Source organism: Cetorhinus maximus, chromosome 9, assembly GCF_964194155.1.
Source record: "Cetorhinus maximus chromosome 9, sCetMax3.hap1.1, whole genome shotgun sequence".
In the NCBI taxonomy this organism is placed as follows: Eukaryota; Metazoa; Chordata; class Chondrichthyes; order Lamniformes; family Cetorhinidae; genus Cetorhinus; species Cetorhinus maximus.
The window spans coordinates 143,698,841-143,715,818 of NC_135887.1; the positions used below are offsets into that span (position 1 = coordinate 143,698,841).

A 16,978-nucleotide genomic window follows, 5' to 3' on the forward strand; every position below is an offset into this window, starting at 1 on the left:
GTTAAAATAAAATCTTCACAATTAATCAAGTTGATCCACTATAAATATCATCTTTCTGAGACAAAAAAGCTGATGTAAGTAACTTTTATAAAAGCCTGTCAAACAAGATTTTTACATAGATTGGATCCCAGGCACTCTATATATTCTCTTCTTTAGTCTCAGAAGTAATTAAGTTATACAATTTCTCTCCACAACCCACCAGTTTAAATGTGTCATTAATATGAAATGCCTTTATATGAAGTTGTATACCATGCTTTGCCTATGATCTCTCAAGCTTATAAAAAGCACCTTTTAAGGACCTTTAAGGTCAATTAATTCAAATTGCATGAGTCTGGCACCTTGAGCTGGCTTTCGTCTGTAAAATGTTGACAGAACCTGCCAGGTCTACATGTCTACTGCTTCACAACAGAAACCAGATTTAGCAGTATCAATGTCAGGGGCTGATTTCCATCCACTGGGACTCCAAAAGCCAAATTAAATGAGAATTAATGGAAAATCGATTCTAACAAACCCTACAGCTGCCAGTTCCAGTTTGGACATTTTAGTGCTTCAACCAAGGTACAAATTTGCATGAATTGAAATGGAACTGGTCCTAAAATCTACCACATTAAACAGGGCAAAGAACTAATCAAATGACACCTTCTGGTGATATTTTATACCAAAATATAAATCAAACATATAATACGATCTCAGTGAATGAGTGCATTACAGTGTCCTTTTTATTGGTAAGTTCTACCTCCCATTACCCAAGGACTCATAGACCATGGGATGGCTCATTTTAAAACGTTCTATTTTATTTGCTCCTTAACAGCAACTTTCATTTATGATGATAAAGATGATGGTAGATTATTTGCAGATGCAGATCATGGTTGAATTTGTCTCTGTGGCAATTGGCATGATCAGTGATAAACTTGAGGTCACCCAAAACGCTGTTGCCCATGTCATAACTCAAAATGGGTCCAGTTCCCATATCACCTCTGTGTTCGCTGATCTACATTGGCTACCGGTCAAGCAATGTCTTGATTTTAAAATTCTTATCCTCGTTTTCAAATCCCTCTATGGCCTTGCCCCTCCCTACCTCTGGAATCCCTTTCAGCCCCACAACCCTCTAAGATATCTACGTTCCTCTAATTTTGGCCTCTTATGCATCCCCAATTTTAATTGCTCCAGCACTGGTCGCTGTATCTTCAGTTGCCTAAGCTTCAAACTCTGGAATTTCCTCCCTATACCTCTCCACATCTCTATCTAGCTTTCCTCCTTGTTACAAATGTGGGACTTTGCCCAGAGACAGACCCATGTGATCTGGTTATCATGGAGAAAGAAAGCCAAACCGAAATTTATTGAAAAGCAGATAACAGTTTTTGCGCTGTAACACAGATAACAGATAACAATTTTTGTACTGCAACACAGGAAAGGGAGCAGTTGCTTTTTAGAGACACATACAGAGACTTGGAGAGAGAGAGAGAGAGAGAGTCAAAAGCAACTACTGTGGTGAAGAGCAGGAAAGATCTGTTTTGTGTTAGCAACCAAGCAGGATGCTGGTGAGAGCTGTTTCTCTGTTCAAAGAGAAGAGGATGGAACAGGAATTTTCTGGATTTAAGGAACAAATAGTCATTGAGGTTGGCCTTGCTGGTGCAAGTCAGTTCTGGAATGGTCAAGCTGAGTGGAATGAATTTCAAAGTACACTGGAAGATTTGACCTTGTATGGCAGGGCAAGTGAGCTTTCTGGAAAGCTGAGAGCAACACCCGTTAAGACCATACTACGTAGGAGCAGAGGTAGGCCATTCGGCCCATCAAGTCTGCTCCGCCATCCAACGAGATCATGGCTGACCTGATAATCCTCAACTCCACTTTCCTGCCTTTTCCACATAACCTTTGATTCCCATACAGATTAAAAATCTGTTTATCTCAGCCTTGAATATACTTAATGACTCAGCCTCTACAGCCCTTTGCAGTAAAGAATTCCACAGATTAACAACCCTCAGAGAAGAAATTCCTCCTCATCTCTGTCTTAAATCAGCGACCCCTTACTCTGAGATTATGCCCTCTGGTCCTAGACTCTCCCACAAGGGAAAACAACCTCTCAGCATCTACCCTGTCAAGCCCCTAAATATCTTATATGTTTCAATAAGGTCGCCTTTCATTCTTCTAAACTCCAGTGAGTACAGGCCCAACCTACTCAACCTCTCGTCATAAGAAAATCTTTCCATACCCGGGATCAACCTAGTGAACCTTCTCTGGACTGCCTGCAATGGCAGTACATCTTTCCATAGATAAGGGGATCAAAGCTGTTCACAGTATCCTGTGTATCACAGAATCACAGAGTGCAGAAGAGGCCCTTCGGCCCATCGAGTCTGCACTGACACCTGAGAAACACCTGACCTACCTACCTAACCCCATTTACCAGCACTTGGCCCATAGCCTTGAATGTTATGACGTGCCAAGTGCTCATCCAGGTACCTTTTAAAAGGATGTGAGGCAACCCGCCTCCAACACCCTCCCAGGCAGCGCATTCCAGACCATCACCACCCACTGGGTAAAAAAGATTTTCCTCACATCCCCCCTAAACCTCCTGCCCCTCACCTTGAACTTATGTCCCCTTGTTTCTGACCCTTCAACTAAGGGGAACAGCTGCTCCCTATCCTATGTATGGTCTAATAGTGCCTTGTATAGTTTTAGCAAGACTTACCTATTTTTACACTCCATTCCCTTTGAAATAAAGGCCAACATTCCATTTGCCTTCCTTTTACCTGCTGAACTTGTATGTTAGCTTTTTGGGATTCACGAGACCCCCAAACCCCTCTGTGCTGCAACTTTCTGCAGTCTTTCTCCATTTAAATAATATTCAGCTCCTCTATTCTTCCTGCCAAAGTGCATAACCTCACGTTTTCCCTCATTATATTCCATCTGCCAGGTTTTGGGAGCATTTAATATAGTGCTTTTTAATATTAATTTAACATAGTGCATTTAAGATAGAAATATGTCCCAGGATGCTTCATAAAATGATAATCAGACACTAATTGACACTGAGCCATGGAAGTCAGATACCAGGAGGGGAGATAAAAGATTGGCCATAGGAGGATGGGTTGGAAAAAAGTGAAAGACAGTTTTGAACCACAAACCAAACTAATTTTCCCCCACCTTTTCTGGTGTCATATGAAAAATAATAGACTTTACATGATTTTGTAGAATTTTCAAGAAATTGGCACTGTTGTAACAGTCATCATCACAGACCTTTCAAATTGCAGTTTTCTCATTTCTGAACTTTCTATAGATTCACCTAAAATGCAGATGAAGATTAACCAGTGATAATGAGATTCAGATTCAGATCTGGGGCCAATCATTTGACAGCATTTTTGTGCACCTCAAACTATTTGGATTGTGAATGACATTTTCCAGAGGCCTAGGATTGAAGTTTTAAGCTTGAAAGGAAAACTTGCATTTATATAGCACGTTTCCTGACCTACAGATGTCCCAAAGCACTCTTAGAGTCAATTAAGCACTTTTTTGTATTCATTCACGGGATGTGGGCTTCAGTGGCTGGGCCAGCATTTATTGCCCATCCCTAGTTGCTCTAGAGAAGGTGGTGGTGAGCTGCCTTCCTGAACCGCTGCAGTCCATGTGGTGTAGGTACACCCACAGTGCTGTTGGAAGGGAGTTCCAGGACTTTTGGCCTTGGTGGTAGTGCTGCTCAACATGATGGAGGGTATCCTCAATGTGAAGATGGGGCTTCATCTAGAAAAGGACTGTGCGGTGGTCATTCCTACCAATACTGTCATGGACAGATGCATGTGCAGCATCCAGTCTAGCAGCTATGTCCTTTAGGACTCAGCCAGCTCGGTCTGTGGTGGTGCTACTGAGTCACTCTTGGTGATGGACATTGAAGTCCTCCACCCAGAGTACATTCTGCACCCTTGCCACCCTCAGTGCTCCCCCCAAGTGGTGTTCAACATGGAGGAGCACTGATTCATCAGCTGAGAGGGGGTGGGGTGCGGTATTGGGTAATCAGCAGGAGGTTTCCTTACCCATGTTTGATCTGATGCTATGAGACTTCATGGAGTGCAGAGTTAATATTGAGGATTCCCAGGGCAATTCCGCCCCCCCCCCACCTGTATACCACTGTGTCGCCACTTCTGCTGGGTCTGTCCTGCCAGTGGGACAGGACATACCCAGGGATGGTGATGGTGGAGTCTGGGACATTGTCTGTAAGGTGGTGGCAGGTGGTGGAATTTCAATTCAATAAAAATCTGGAATTAAGTCTGATGATGACCATGAAACCGTTGTCGATTGTCATAAAAACCCATCTGGTTCACTAATGTCCTTTAGGGAAGGAAATCTGCCATCCTTACCTGGTCTGGCCTACACATGACTCCAGATCGCAATAATGTGGTTGACTCTTAAATGCCCTCTGAACAAGGGCAATTAGGGATGGGCAATAAATGCTGGCCTAGCCAGCGATGCCCACATCCCATGAACAAATAAGAAAAAGGTATGATTCCATGAGGATGACTATGTCAGGATGTTGCTTGACTAGTCTGTGAGACAGCTCTCCCAATGTTGGCACTAACCCCCAGATGTTAGTAAGGAGGACTTTGAAAGGTCAACAGGGCTGAGTTTGCCATTGTCGTTTCAGACGCCTAAATCGATTCTGAGGGGTCTGTGTCGGGTTTCATTCCTTTTAGGCTTCGTAGCAGTTTACATAACTGAGGGGCTTGCTAGGCCATTTCAGAGGGCATTTAAGAGTTAACCACATTACTGTGGCTCTGGAGTAACATGTAGGCCAGACCAGGTAAGGACGCCAGATTTCCTTCCCTAAAGGACATTAGTGAACCAGATGGGTTTTTATGTCAATCCATTTGAACCCGGGTCCCTATAACATTACCTTGGGTCAATAATAACAATAATAAAAATAAATAATGCTGGAAAAACTCAGCAGCTCTGGCAGCATATATGGAGAGAGAAACAGAGTTAATGTTTTGAGTCCGTGTGACTCTTCTTCAGAGCTCTTCTCCCAGTTCTGAAAAAGGGTCACACAGACTCGAAACGTTAATTCTATTTCTCTCTCCACAGATGCTGCCAGATCTGCTGAGATTTTCCAGCATTTTTTATTTTTATTTCAGATTTCCAGCATCTGCAGTATTTTGCATTCATTACCCTGGGACTCTGGGTTACTAGTCCATTGACAATGCCACTGCACCAGCACCTCTTTTTGAAGTGTAGTCACTTTTGCAATGTAGAAAACGTGGCAGACAATTTTTGCACAATAAGCTCCCAGTAATGTGTCAATGGCCAGATAATCGGTTTTTTGTAATCTTGATTGGGGGCATTGACGATAACTCTGCTGCTCTCCTTTGAAACAGTGCCACAGGGTCTTTTACACCCACCTCAGAAAACATACAGGCCTCACTGAAAGACGACACCTCTGACAGTGCAGCACTCCCTCACTGTCAACCTGGATTTTTGTGTTCACGTCTTTGGAATGAAGCTCGAACCCAAAACCACTGGAGGCATGAATGCTGTGCACTAAACCACAGCTTGTGGCTGACGCCTATTTACTCAGCTAGAAAATGGTATAAAGTGAAGTAGAACCTTCTTTGGTCATAAAACCTTTAGAAAGAGGAGCTGCAACAAGAAGATAAAGTAGGATGGATCCTGGAGCTAACTCCCCGTTGATAACGATCAACTCTCCCCACGGACTCACCAAATATGCTGCACCTCTTCATTGCTCAGCGCTGTTAAGGGGCACTCAGGAAGAAACATGTCATTCGTTAGGGCTGTTTTATCGCATGCATGGAATCTGATCTAGCTGCTACCTTGGCCTGAATTTTGTTGTGCTGGTGACCCCGATGACAGGCTGGAAAGCCTTAGCCATTTCAGTGAGCCCTGAACCGATTCTGTGGCAATCAAGTATTTAACTGCCGGTCATCAGGACTCCTGTCACTTTTACAGATAAGACTCCCCCCTCCAAGATCTCCTCACCAAACAGATGGCTGGCAGCTCTTCAGTCCCAGTAGTGCCACCATGAGTGATGGCCATTGCTGGGACTGCACCCCAAGCTGAGAAGCAGCACGGATGCTGCCCTAGCACCAAGGTAAGTGGGGTCAAAGTTGCCAGGGCCAGTCTGGTGAGGTGGTGAGGGCTGGGTGTCATTGGTTGGTGAGGGAAACAAGGGTGTTTCTGCAGGGGCAGCCCTTGCCACTGTTTGGGGGTGGGGGTGGGTATTCTGTGGACCACAGAGTGCCCAATGAGGAGGGTCCCCTCCCCCCAGCCCAAGCCCACAGGGAAGCCATTAGTTTTTACTGGGCAGTCACCCCACTCAACAGAAGGGACCCCACCCCTACTGTTAAAACACCAGTGACAGTGGGAAGAGACCCTTAAGTGGCTCTTGACTGGCCTTTTGGCAGGAAGGCCATCATCCATTTTCCCCACCCCTGAGAGAATTCCATAGCCCCATCCCTCCCCCACCTTCCCTCCTGATTCTCCAGTTCCTCTCTCGCTGCTTCCCAACCTGTTCCCAAAGGTCAGATTGAATTTCAGCCCTTACATCTTCTTAAGCACACTAGCTTGAATCTCTAGCAATTTCAGACTTAAGCGAAACATCGCTACACATGAACTGTATGCAACAACGGTTAAGAATGGCAAAGCTAATGAATGGAACTTGATCGAGCTTTCAACAATTAAGTGAATGACTTAGAAATACTCAAGCTGAAAAGAGGATGAATGAAAGGGAACCATAGAATTTTGTAACACAACAGGAATCCATTCTGCCCATTGTGCCTTTGGGCAGCACTTTAAAAGAATTGGTTCCACTTGCCTGCTCGCTCCCCATAGCCCTGCAAATCCTTCTTTGTCAAGAAGATCAAACTGAATCAATCACAGCTGGTATTCAATCTCAGCAGAACTATAGTTGCTCTTAATTTAAGTAGAAAGTACCAGATTGATTATTGAAAATAATTTAGTTGAGGTCAATCAGTTTTGTGATGAGTGAAACTATAAGAGCTGCAAATTTCTTCTGTGCATCACCACTTCCGTTGCTCTATTTTTGACGGAACATTCAGTTGTTTCATCCCAACTTGTGGGAGACCCAATCTTAAACCTTTCTATGGGCAGGATTTTTCAGTCAGCATGCGGGATGGGCCCAACACATCTACGCATAAAATGATGCGCAATGACATTGGGCGCGTGTCCCAACGTCATCGCGCTGTCTCGCGATGTTTTGTTCAGCGAGCGCGTGATGAGTTAGCTGCGTGCCGGCCGATATGTGAATGGCCTATTAAGGCCATTAAGGAAGTAATTAATGTAATTGTTAATGCTGCCCGTCCAACCTTAAGGTTGGTGGGCAGGCGAAAAGGCCAAGCGGCCTTTACACTTTTTAGGAAGCCTCATCCACGAGCAGAATGAGTTTCCTAAAGCTTTCATTAAATAAATAAACCCTCCCTCCTCCCCCCACCTGCACAAGTACCGCTGAGTGCTACAGCTCGTGTCTTACCCTGGGCGGGCCTTAATTGGCCCGCCCGCATAAAATGGCGGAGCAGAGCCAATGGGGATCAGCTCTGCGACTGCCCCTGCCTGCTCCCGCCGAGCTTGCACGCCACGTGAAAAATCCAGACCTATCTCTCCATTTTCCCTCCTTATTTAAACCCATCTTTTTCCCCAAACTTTTAGTAAACTCTTCTATCTCTCTTACCATGGCTCTGCATCAATTCATTAGCCTAATTTGTTTATTTTCTTCCCTCTCTGCCAATCTCTATAAAGTAGATTCTGATATTGGTCATATGAACATGCAAACATATGAAATAGGAGCAGGAGGAGGCCATTCTGCCCCTCGAGCCTGTTCGGCCATTCAGTAAGATCATGGCTGATCTGTTTGTGTTCCCATCTACCCCTGATAACCTTTGATTCTCTTGCCTAACAAGAATCTACCTCTGCTTTATAAATATTCAATGACCCCACCTCCACCGCCTTCTGAAGCAGAGAATTCCAAAGTCGCACAACCCTCTGAGAGAAAAGGTTTCTGCTCGTCTCTGTCCTATAAGAATGACCCCTAATTTTAAACCAGTGCCCCCTAGTTCTGGACTCACCCACAAGAGGAAACATCCTTTCCATGTCCACCTTGTCAAGGCCGTTCAGGATCTTGTAAACTTCAATCAAATCACCCCTCACTCTTCTAAACTCCAGTGGAAACAAGCCCAGTCTGTCCGACCTTTCCTCACAAGACAACCCACTCATTCCAGGTATCAATCTTGTAAACCTCCTCTGAACCACCTCCAATGCATTTACATCCTTCCTTAAATAAGGAGACCAAAACTGCTCACAGTATTCAAGATGTGGTCTCACCAATGTCCTGTATAACTGAAGCATAACATCCTTATGGTTATGTCCAATCCCTCTAGTAATAAAGGAGAGCATTCCATTAGCCTTCTTAATTACTTGCTGTCTAACTAACTTTTTGTGACTCACGCACCAGAACACCTAGATCCCTCTGCACCTTGGAATTCTGCAGTCATTTTCCATTTAAGTAATACTCTGCTTTTTTATTCTTCCTGCCAAATGAAACAACTTCACATTTTCCCACATTATACTCCATCTGCCAGATTTTTTCCCACTCACCCAACTTACTTATATCTGCCTGCAAGCTCCTTATGTCCTCTTCACAACATACTTCCCTACCTACCTTTGTGCCATCTGCAAATTTAGCTACCATGCTTTCCCCTCCCCTCATCTAAGTCATTGATGCAAATTGTAAAAAGTTGAGGCCCCAGCACAGACCCCTGTGGGACCCCACTCGTCACATCCTGCCAGTCAGAAAAAGGCCCATTTTTGCATACTCTCTGCTTTCTGCCAGCCAGCCAATCCTCTATCCATGCTAATATGTTACCCCCTACACCATGCGCATTTATTTTCCATAATAACCTTTGATGTGGCACCTTATCGAATGCCTTCTGGAAATCCAAGTACAGCACGTCTACAGGCTCCCCTTTATCCACAGCACATGTTACTCCTTCAACGCACTCAAATAAATTGTTTAAACACGATTTTCCTTTCACAAAACCATGCTGACTTTCCCTGATTACCTTGTGTTTTTCTAAGTGCCCAGCTATACCCTCCTTAATGATCAACTCTGACACCTTCCCCACGACAGACATCAAGCTAACTGACCTATAGTTTCCTGTTTTCTGCCTCCCTCCCTTCTTGAATAGAGGGGTTATATTTGCTACTTTCCAATTTGATGGAACCTTTCCAGAATCTAACGAATTTTGGAAAGTTAACACTAGTGCATCTGTTACTTCATGAGCCACCTCTTTTAAGACCCTAGGATGAAGTCCATCAGGACTCTGAGACTTGTCATCCCGCAGCTCCATCAGTTTGCTCAGTACCACTGATTTTTCCAGTTTATATGTAGATTAAAGTCACCCATGATTATTGCCATCCCTTCATCAGAAGCACCAAATATTTCTATACTTTGTCCTACATTGTGGTTACTGTTAGGGGGTCTGTAGACCACTCCCATGAGTGACTTCTTTCCCCTATTATTTCTCATCTTCACCCAAATCAATTCTACATCCTGATCTCCTGTCCCCCTGATCTCCTGTCCCCCTGATCTCCTGTCCCCGGATCTCCTGTACCGCTGCATTCCTTTTGCACCCCCACTTTCCCCTGCTTGAATGGTTTCCTGTACCGTGGGGCTATGGTCAGTTTGATCATCCACCCTGCAGCCCCCACTCTCATCCAAACAAGCTGAGAGAATCTCATATCTGTTGGAAATTTGCAGAGGCTGACACTCCTGCACTCCTGCCCTCTGGGTCCCCTTACCTGCCTCACTCACAGTCACACCCTCCTGCCCCTGACCACTGACCAAATCAGGAGCCCCTATCCTAAATGGTGTGGCTGCCTCCTGGTATAAAGCATCCAGGTAACTTTCCCTCTCCCTGATGTGTCGCAGTGTCTGCAGCTCAGCCTCCAGCTCAATGACTCTGAGTGGAAGCTCCTCGAGATGTTTTATTTACATCCTGCAGATGTAAATAAAAACAGAAAATGCTGGAAAAATTGAGCAGGTCTAACAGCATCCGTGGCAAGAGAAACAGAATTAACGTTTTGAGTCCGTATGACTTCTTCAGAGCTAAAGAGAAGCGGAAATGTGATGAAATTTATACTGTTTAAGGGAGGTGGAGCAGGTGGAGCTGAATAGAAGGCCAGTGATAAGTGGAGGTAAAGGAGAGATTGACAAAGATGTCATGGACAAAAGAACAAAGGGGGGTGTTAATGGTAGTGGTAAGGGCTAAAGGAGGTGCTGATGGTAGCATTGAGGTGAGAAAGCAGAATGTGATAAAAGCAGGACAAGGGTAAGCACTCTGAAAAGAACAACCCGAACAAGTGACAGATGGCCCTGGGGGGTGGGGGTGGGGGGAGGGGCAGTGGTTGGGGAAAAAGGATAGGAAAAGTGATCAAAAAGGGGATAAAACAACGAATATATGAATGAAAATGAAAATAAGTGGATAAAAAATAAAAGTAAATTTAAAAACAAATTTGAAAGAGAGGAGTAAAAAAGGGGTGAAGATGGAGGAGAGAGTTCATTGTCTGAAGTTGTTGAACTCAGCGTTAAGCCTGGAAGGCTGTAAAGTGCAGCTGGGTCATGCTTGCGGACAGACCAAAGGTGTTCAGCAAAGTGGTCACCCTGTCTGCACATGGCCTTCCCAATGTAGAGGAGACCAGTATGACCCAGATCTCCCTGTCGCTTGCCATTTCAACACTCCACCCTGCTCTCATGCCCACATGTCCGTCCTTGACCTGCTGCATTGTTCCAGTGAAGCTCAACGCAAACTGGAGGAACAGCACCTCATCTTCCAACTAGGCACTTTACAGCCTTCCGGACTGAATATTGAGTTCAACAACTTCAGATCACGAACTCTTTCCTCTAGACTTTAACCACTCACCAGATACTCACCAAACAGCTAACAACTTTTTTTTATGCATTGATGGGATGAGGGCATTGCTGGCTAGGCTAGCATTTATTGCCCATCCCTAATTGCACATGTTCAGAGGGCATTTAAAAATCATCCAAATTGCTGTGGGTCTGGAGTCACATGTAGGTCAGACCAGGTAAGGATGGCAGATTTCCTTCCCTAAAGGACATTAGTGAACCAGATGGTTTTCCCTGTAGTAGAGCAAGAACCAATTCCTACAGGGCGAGAAAGATAGATGAAAGAAATGAACACCACCTTCCCCCCTTCACTTTAAACTCCCCACTCACCAAACTCCGAGTCTGCACTCCGTTTCCTCAGCTGCACTGAAGTATTCACAAAAATGGCAGGTTGCACCTCAAATGATTCAACCAAATGCCATGTTCTACCAGAAAAACTAAGGCCAAAAAATTCTAGGGCTCAAAATGATGTGTGTGCTGTCTCCGCAACATTCTTTTCCATGTTTTCAGGAATACAGCAGTCTTCACTATACTCGCTCTAAGGTTTCCAGTGTGATATTGCTGTTCCCTCTGATAATCTCCATGCCAATGTTCCTTTGCTGGCCCCCAGGTGCCATCTCGACAGATTCATCCACGACAAGATTCATGAAGGGGTCGAAGCCTCGGAATTCCTCGCACGTCTCCCGCTGTTCAGTCTGAGTGACAGTTTCTTGTCCATGAACCTCCTGAGCTCGGGCGGATGGGCTTTGCTCATGTTTCTTGGCGGGGTTGCTTTTTATTTCTCTCTGGAACTTTCTCTCTCTCTCTCTCTCTCTCAGCTCCCACTGCTGCCCAGGTCACGCTCACAGTAAAGAGGGCCTGTATTTACGGCCAACTGAATTGGTGCTGGAGTAACCAGATTCAAGCTGTTAGCTAATTAACTACTCAGCTCTCACAGCAGAGAGTGAGTTTACCCTGTCTAAACTGCAAGTGAAAAGGAACTTAACCTGTTTACACAGTGCTTTCCAGTTACTGCTAATTACAGACTAGATTAGATTTTAAGAGCAAAATTTAAGATCAAAATTAAGACTTTAAACTCCCACACTCACCAAACTCCAAGTCTGCACTCAGTTTCCTGAGCTGCAGTCCATTTGTCGACATTCATAACACCAACGATTGTGTTTGTAAAGTTCATTTCATGTAATAAACTGTCCTAAGGTGCTGCACAGAGAGAAGATGAAACAAAAACTGACACCCAGTCACAGAAGGAGATATCAGGTCAGGTGACCAAAAGCTTAGTCAAAGAGGTAGGTTATAAGGAGTGTCCTGAAAGAGGAAAGCGAGGTTGAGAGGTGAAGGGTGTAGGGAGGGACTTCCAGAGCTTTGGGCCTTGGCAGCTGAAGGCACAGCCACCCAAAGGCAGAGTAATTAAAACCTGGAATGCTCAAGAGGCCTGAATAAGAGAAACACAGATATTTCAGAGGGTTGTGGGCTGAAGGAGATTACAGAGATTGGGGGAGGCAAGGTCATTAAAGGATTTGAAAATAAGGTTGAGACATTAAAATCAAGATGTTGTTTAACTAGGAGCCAGTGTTAGGTCAGTGAGCACAGGAGTGATGGATGAATGACATCAGGAGCAGAATCTCCCCGGCCTGTCTGCAGGGTGGGGGAGGCCAAATATCAGTTTCCCGGCAGAGGGATGATCCTTTGCAATGAAGTTCTGAACGTTAAAGGTGTCTCGAGCTTCCTGACGAGCAGTGTCGAGAAGCCATTTTACATGTCATTTTGTATTTGCATCTCATGCATGCTCATTAAAAAGCCACCTTGCCCGATTTAAGCGGCCAAGCAAATTAAGTCCTCTGCCAGCGAGAAATTCATGCGTTCACATTAATGGCTGCATCTAAGTGATGTGAACCTGGTGAGGTTGACTACTTCCTGGATGTTGGAGTGAGCAGCTGCTACTTTGTCCTTCATGGGAACCGCTGATCACTGTCGGCCTCTTGACTGAGATCGGGTGCTGGGCAAGCTGTGCAAAGGCTGGGCAAGGGTGGCAGGGTCAGGGGGGAAGGATAGAGTGGAGGTTGGACAAATGAAGATACCCGTAGGCAGAGGGTACAGTCACAGTCAGAGGGGGAGTTAGATGAGGTGGGGTGGAAGTGCTAGGGTACGGGCGGGTAGTCATGGAGGAGGTTGATGAAAGTCAGGGTACAGCTAGTCTCGTGAATGAGTGGAGTCAGGATCAGGAGACATGGTTATGTCGATGGTTATGGGAACAGCAGGGAGAGCAGGAATGTCGAAATAGATAATAATAGGGTCTAGGGTAACAATGCGAGGTTGAAGGGTTACAGGTGGGAGAGGAATAACAAGGCCAGGATTGTCTAGGATGATGGGGGGATCTTGGTGGGTAACAGGGGGAGGGTAGAAGGTGCTCGACACACTGGCAAACCTCACCCACACCACGCTGAAGTTGTCAAGGTTGCTGCACAGTTCATGAAACCTCTCAGGCATTCGATAAGGGGGGTTCTCTGTGCAGCTGGGAGGAGTGAATGCTTTCATTGGGTGGAGTAAAGGGCCAACCTGTTAATTATTGGTCCACTCGATGGAGAACCAGGCTTAGCTGAGTTCTCCTCTCGAGATTCCAATGCCCAATAAAGCAGCATTGCTCCATGACAAACCGATCACATTCCAGTGAGAATCCATCAAGCTCTGGAGCTGTCACACATTGTGTGCTGATTGGCATTTACTGCTGTCAGAGACAGGGATGGAGGGAGGGATGGAGGGAGGGAGGCAGGGAGGGAGGGATGGAGGGAGGGAGGAGGATGCCTCCAAGGGGCACGAGTGCTTGACGGCAACAAAGTCCAGACTGCAAACCTCCATTCTCCTGAGTAAATTGCCATGGCTGACAAGGGCTTATGTGGGTAAGTCTTTCTATGGTGCCAAGGCAATGGTCTCTCTATAGAGTCTCGAGGGTAATGGAGGCAAGCTGAACAGTGTCTGAGAGAGGGTTCTCGTACAATTGCACTACTTAATGTCAGCCCTGCTGGTGGGGTGATCCTTTGCATGCACCAAATGCAGCAAACAGGCCTTACACAACACTCTGTTTTCTCCCGTTAGCACCTGTAAGTGTCCTCACAAAGTCCGTATGCGTGGCACATTGAAAGCAACATGATTTCTGCCCTTGGCAGGGATACACTCCTGCTGCCCTCACACCAGCTCCCAATGGGGAGTAGGCCTTGCAGGGAGCTCTTTCAGGCAGAACCAGAAACATGGATGCACAGGGACAAACAGCATGAGAAGACCATTTAACCTCTCACAATTGCTGCTCCATGCAGATTGATCAGGGAAGTTCTTGTGACTGGTCTCTGACCACCACTTGCCCTCAGTAATCTCATACCCCTTGACATCTTTATCATCCTGAAAATTATCAAAGTAACTTTGGAGTTCACTCATTGACAGTGTCTCAATTGCATCACAGGATGTGAAGGTTCAATCACTTACCACCCTCCAATCGCAGAGAGTCCTACACATCCCAATCTAGATGGCCTTAGTATTACTGTGAGAATTTGTTCCATCACTGCACACTCCTGCCAAGTTAAATATCTTTCCCTCATGGACCCTGCAGAGCCCTCTAAGAGTTCTTGATGCCTGTCAGTCCTCGGCACGGTGCAGCACACTGGCCCATTCTACTCACTCTCACCTCACAGGATAAGACCCCAGCCCTTTAATGAAGCCTGGTGCACATTGCCTACAATTCCTTTATGCAAATTCTATTCCCACCCTTGATAAGGGGATGAGCAGGCCAAACAATTCTCCATGTGAGGTTTCACAAAGACTGCAGCCAATTGCACACACACCTCTTTAATCAGTGTTTATCTGTGACTTCTTCACTTCCACAAAGACCATTTATGGCCCCAGTACTCAAGGATCAGCTCCTCTGAGGGCCTAAGGATGGGGGAGATCTGATCAAGGAAAAGGAAGTTGTAACACCAATTGGAGGGAGCATTTCAAAGACCTTTTTAACCAAGAATCAGTTGTTGACAAGAGTGTCTTCAACTCCATCCCATGACACCCATTTAGAGATGAGCTCAGAACTCCGCCAATGCCTGTGGAGGTGATGAAAACCAACACACAATGGAGAAGAATGAAGTAGCAGGAGGCGATGGAAACCTCGCTGAAATCTTTAAGGATGGAGGAGAGGAGCTAACATTCTAGCTACATTCATCCTACAGCTCTGGAATGAAGAGGAAGTCCAGAATGATCTCCAGGGTGCCATGATTGTGACAATCTTCAAGAAAGGGGACAAATCCAATCATGGAAATGACAGAGGCACCTCCCTGTTTCCATTGCAGGAAAGATCATTACAAGAACCTTTCTGAATCAACTCATTGCACTTGCTGAAGAGCTACTTTCCGAATCTCAGCTTGGGTTTAGGCCTTCAAGAGGCACGGCCGAAATGATTCTTACAGCTCGCCAACTACGAGAAAAATATCCAAAAAACATCAACCTCACTACATAGCATTCATTGACTTGACAAAGGCCTTTGACTCTGTAAATTGTGAGGCACTCTGGAAGATTCTGCTGAAGTATGGATGTCCTCCAAAATTCATTATCATCCTTTGCCTGCTTCATGATGATATGTGAGTGAAAGCCCTTAACAATGGATACATTACAGCCCCTTTTGAGGTTAAGACAGGAGTCAAACAAGGTTGTGTCATCGCTCCACCTCTTTTTGCGATCTTTCTTGCTGCCATGCTCAGTCTGACTAGAGACAAGCTCCCTGCTGGAGGGCAGCTTATTTATCAAAAGGATGGTAAACTGTTTAATCTCAGACGGCTCCAATTAAACACTAAGACCATTCCAACCTCAGTCATTGAGCTCCATATGTTGATGATGCTGCAGTAAGTGCTGTGTCAGAAACGGATCTCCAGAGAATTGTTGACGTTTTTACTGAGGTGTACGAGAAGATGGGACTTACACTCATAGAAACAGAAATATAGAAAGTAGGAGCAGGAGTAGGCCATTCGGCCCTTTGAGCCTGCTCCGCCATTCATTATGATCATGGCTGATCCTCTATCTCAATGCCATATTCCCGTGCTCTCCCCATATCCCTTGACTCCTTTAGAGTCTAGAAATCTATCTATTTCTTCTTAAATATATTCAGTGACTTGGCCTCCACAGCTTCTGTGGGAGAGAATTCCACAGGTTCACCACCCTCTGAGTGAAGAAGTTTCTCCTCATCTCAGCCCTAAATAACCTGCCCCGTATCCTGAGATTCTAGACCCCCAGCCAGAGGAAACATCATCCCTGCATCCAGTCTGTCCGCCCCTGTCAGAATTTTATATGTTTCAAAGAGATCCTCTCTCATTCTTCTAAACTCAAGTAAATACAGGCCTAGTCGGCCCAATCTCTCCTCATACGACAATCCTGCCATCCCAGGAATCAGTCTAGTGAACCTTCGCTGCACTCCCTCTATGGCAAGTATATCCTTTCTTAGGTAAGGAGACCAAAACTACACACACTACTCCAGGTGTGGTCTCACCAAGGCCCTGTACAGCTGCAGTAAGACATCCTTGCTCCTGTACTCAAGTCCTCAACATTGATTAGACTGAAGTCATCCATCAGCAGGCTCCAAACGCACACACCCCAGTCCCATTGATTAGGATTCACGATGAGCGGCTGGAAAATGTGGAACACTTCCAGTACCTTGGAAATAATCTTTCACAGAAGACTGACATTGATGAAGAAATCCAGCATTGCCTAAAATCTGCTGCTGTAGCTATTGGTCACCTGAGGAAGCGAGTGTTTGAAGATCGCGACATTAAAACTGGAACCAAGTTCGAGGCCTATCATGCGGTTGTGATCTCTTCCTTACTGTATGAGACTGAAACACGGACAACATACAGGAGGCATCTCAAAGCACTGGAGTCATACCACCAACACTGCCTGTGGAAGATCTTACATATTAAGTGGGAGGACAGACGCGCGAACATAATGTCCTCTCACAAGCAGGCACCAGCAGCATCTTGGCTGTGATCATGTACCTGGGTTCAGATGCCAGATACCAGGCTCCCAAAGCAG

General features: G+C 45.5%; 1 protein-coding gene and 1 pseudogene across 1 annotated transcript in view; one reads left to right on the plus strand and one right to left on the minus strand.

Moving 5' to 3' along the window:
• abtb2b (ankyrin repeat and BTB (POZ) domain containing 2b) overlaps positions 1 to 16,978 on the plus strand; it is a 313,371-nt gene that overhangs the window by 9,794 nt on the left and 286,599 nt on the right. The gene's annotated exons all lie outside the window — the stretch shown is intronic.
• On the minus strand, positions 11,340 to 11,727 carry LOC144685048 (small nuclear ribonucleoprotein G pseudogene; annotated as a pseudogene).